Source organism: Rhinoderma darwinii, chromosome 5 (genome assembly GCF_050947455.1).
Source record: "Rhinoderma darwinii isolate aRhiDar2 chromosome 5, aRhiDar2.hap1, whole genome shotgun sequence".
Classification (NCBI taxonomy): domain Eukaryota; kingdom Metazoa; phylum Chordata; class Amphibia; order Anura; family Rhinodermatidae; genus Rhinoderma; species Rhinoderma darwinii.
In genome coordinates, this window is record NC_134691.1 from 346,029,120 (window position 1) to 346,032,436 (window position 3,317).

Genomic DNA, 3,317 nt, shown 5'->3' on the forward strand with positions numbered 1-3,317 from the left:
CCTCTGGTCCGCAGCAGAGTTTTCCGCAACGTCTGCATGAAGATAACTAAAAAGGTGTGGAAACCAAAGGACAAACTGTCTGCTGCGGATTTCCACAGCAATTCCGCCACGTCTGAACGTGCCCTAATAGTGTTAGTTATAGTATTATTATAGGTAATATCTGTATAGTAGTAGTGGTTGTAGTATTAGTAGCTGTATTATTTGTATAAGCAGTAGTAGTAGTACTTATAATAGTAGCTGTTGTAGTATTAGTAATTGTAATATTTGTACAAGTAGTATTACTTCTAGTAGTAGTAGTAGCAGCAGTGGTAGTGGTGGTAGTAGTAGTAGTAGCGGTGGTGGTGGTGGTGGTGGTGGTAGTAGTAGTAGTAGTAGCAGCAGCAGTGGTAGTGGTGGTAGTAGTAATAGTGGTAGTGGTAGTAGCGGTGGTGGTGGTAGTAGTAGTAGTAATAGTGGTAGTAGTAGTAGCAGCAGCAGCAGTGGTAATAGTAGTAGAAGTAGTGGTAGTGGTATAAGTAGTAGTGGTAGCAGTAGTAGTAGCAGCAGCAGTGGTAATGGTGGTGGTGGTGGTGGTAGTAGTAGTAGTAGTAGTAGTAGTAGTAGTAGCAGCAGCAGTGGTAATAGTAGTAGAAGTAGTGGTATAAGTAGTAGTAGTAGTGGTAGTAGCAGCAGTGGTAGTAGTGGTGGTAGTAGTAGTAGTAGTAGTAGTAGAAGTAGTAGCAGTGGTGGTAGTAGCATTGGTGGTGGTAGTAGTAGTAATAGTAGTAGCAGTGGTGGTAGTAGTAGTAGTGGTAGCAGTAGTAGTAGTTGTGGCAGTGGTGGTAGTAGTAGCAGCAGCAGTGGTAATGGTGGTAGTAGTAGTAGTAGCAGCAGTGGTAGTTGTAGTAGTAGTAGCAGCAGTGGTAGTTGTTGTAGCAGTAGTAGTAGCAGCAGTGGTAGTGGTGGTAGTAGTAGTAGTAATAATAGTGGTAGTGGTAGTAGCAGTAGTAGTATGGTCATTATCCAGCCACGTGTATAGTCATTATCCAGCCACGTGTATGGTCATTATCCAGCCACGTGTATGGTCATCCAGCCACGTGTATGGTCATCCAGCCACGTGTATAGTCATCCAGCCACGTGTATAGTCATCCAGCCAGTCTATAATCATCATCCAGCTACGTCTATAGTCATCATCCAACCATGTATATAGTCATTATCCAGCCACGTGTATAGTCATTATCCATCCACGTGTATGGTCATTATCCAGCCACGTGTATGGTCATTATCCAGCCACGTGTATGGTCATTATCCAGCCACGTGTATGGTCATTATCCAGCCACGTGTATGGTCATTATCCAGCCACGTGTATGGTCATTATCCAGCCACGTGTATGGTCATTATCCAGCCACGTGTATAGTCATTATCCAGCCACGTGTATAGTCATTATCCAGCCACGTGTATAGTCATTATCCAGCCACGTGTATAGTCATTATCCAGCCACGTGTATAGTCATTATCCAGCCACGTGTATAGTCATTATCCAGCCACGTGTATAGTCATTATCCGGCCACGTGTATAGCCATCATCCGGCCACGTGTATAGCCATCATCCGGCCACGTCTATAGTCATCATCCGGCCACGTCTATAGTCATCATCCTTCCATGTCTATAGTCAACATCCTTCCATGTCTATAGTGATCATCCTTCCATGTCTATAGTGATCATCCAACCACGTCTATAGACCTTATCGAGTCACATATGTTTTCGCATTGCAAAGGCTGAAATACGCAGTGAAATTCCGCTTCTTCTCCGCAACAGACAATGCATGCTGCGGACACAAAATTCTGCACTGCAGCCTCTGGTCCGCAGCAGAGTTTTCCGCAACGTCTGCATGAAGATAACTAAAAAGGTGTGGAAACCAAAGGACAAACTGTCTGCTGCGGATTTCCACAGCAATTCCGCCACGTCTGAACGTGCCCTAATAGTGTTAGTTATAGTATTATTATAGGTAATATCTGTATAGTAGTAGTGGTTGTAGTATTAGTAGCTGTATTATTTGTATAAGCAGTAGTAGTAGTACTTATAATAGTAGCTGTTGTAGTATTAGTAATTGTAATATTTGTACAAGTAGTATTACTTCTAGTAGTAGTAGTAGCAGCAGTGGTAGTGGTGGTAGTAGTACTAGCAGTGGTGGTGGTGGTGGTGGTGGTGGTGGTGGTGGTGGTAGTAGCAGCAGCAGTGGTAGTGGTGGTAGTAGTAATAGTGGTAGTGGTAGTAGCGGTGGTGGTGGTGGTAGTAGTAGTAATAGTGGTAGTAGTAGTAGCAGCAGCAGTGGTAATAGTAGTAGAAGTAGTGGTAGTGGTATAAGTAGTAGTGGTAGCAGTAGCAGTGGTAATGGTGGTGGTGGTGGTGGTGGTAGTAGTAGCAGCAGCAGTGGTAATAGTAGTAGAAGTAGTGGTATAAGTAGTAGTAGTAGTGGTAGTAGCAGCAGTGGTAGTAGTGGTGGTAGTAGTAGTAGTAGTAGTAGTAGTAGTAGTAGTAGTAGCAGTGGTGGTAGTAGCAGTGGTGGTGGTAGTAGTAGTAGTAATAGTAGTAGCAGTGGTGGTAGTAGTAGTAGTGGTAGCAGTAGTAGTAGTTGTGGCAGTGGTGGTAGTAGTAGCAGCAGCAGTGGTAATGGTGGTAGTAGTAGTAGTAGCAGCAGTGGTAGTTGTAGTAGTAGTAGCAGCAGTGGTAGTTGTTGTAGCAGTAGTGGTAGTGGTGGTAGTAGTAGTAGTAATAATAGTGGTAGTGGTAGTAGCAGTAGTAGTAGTAGTAGTAGTAGTAGTAATAGTGGTAGTAGTAGTAGCAGCAGCAGTGGTAATAGTAGTAGTGGTAGTAATATTATTATTATTAGTAGTAGTAGTAATAGTAGTAGTAGTTATACTGTATTATTATTTTATTAGTAGTAATTATACAGTAGTAGTAGTAGTAGTAGTGGTGGTGGTGGTGGTGGTAGTAGTAGTAGTAGTAGTATTAGTGGTAGCAGTAGTAATAGTGGTGGTAGTGGTAGTGGTAGTGGTAGTGGTAGTGGTGGTAGTGGTAGTGGTGGTGGTGGTGGTAGTAGTAGTAGTAGTAATAATAGTAGTAGTAGTTATACTGTATTATTATTTTATTAGTAGTAATTATACAGTAGTAGTAGTAGTAGTAGTAGTGGTAGTAGTAGTGATAATAGCGGTAGAAGTAGTAGCAGCAGTAGTGGTAGTGGTAGTGGTGGTGGTGGTGGTGGTGGTAGTAGTAGTAGTAGTAATAATAGTGGTAGTAGTAATAATAGCAGTAGTAGTAGTAATAATAGCGGTAGTAG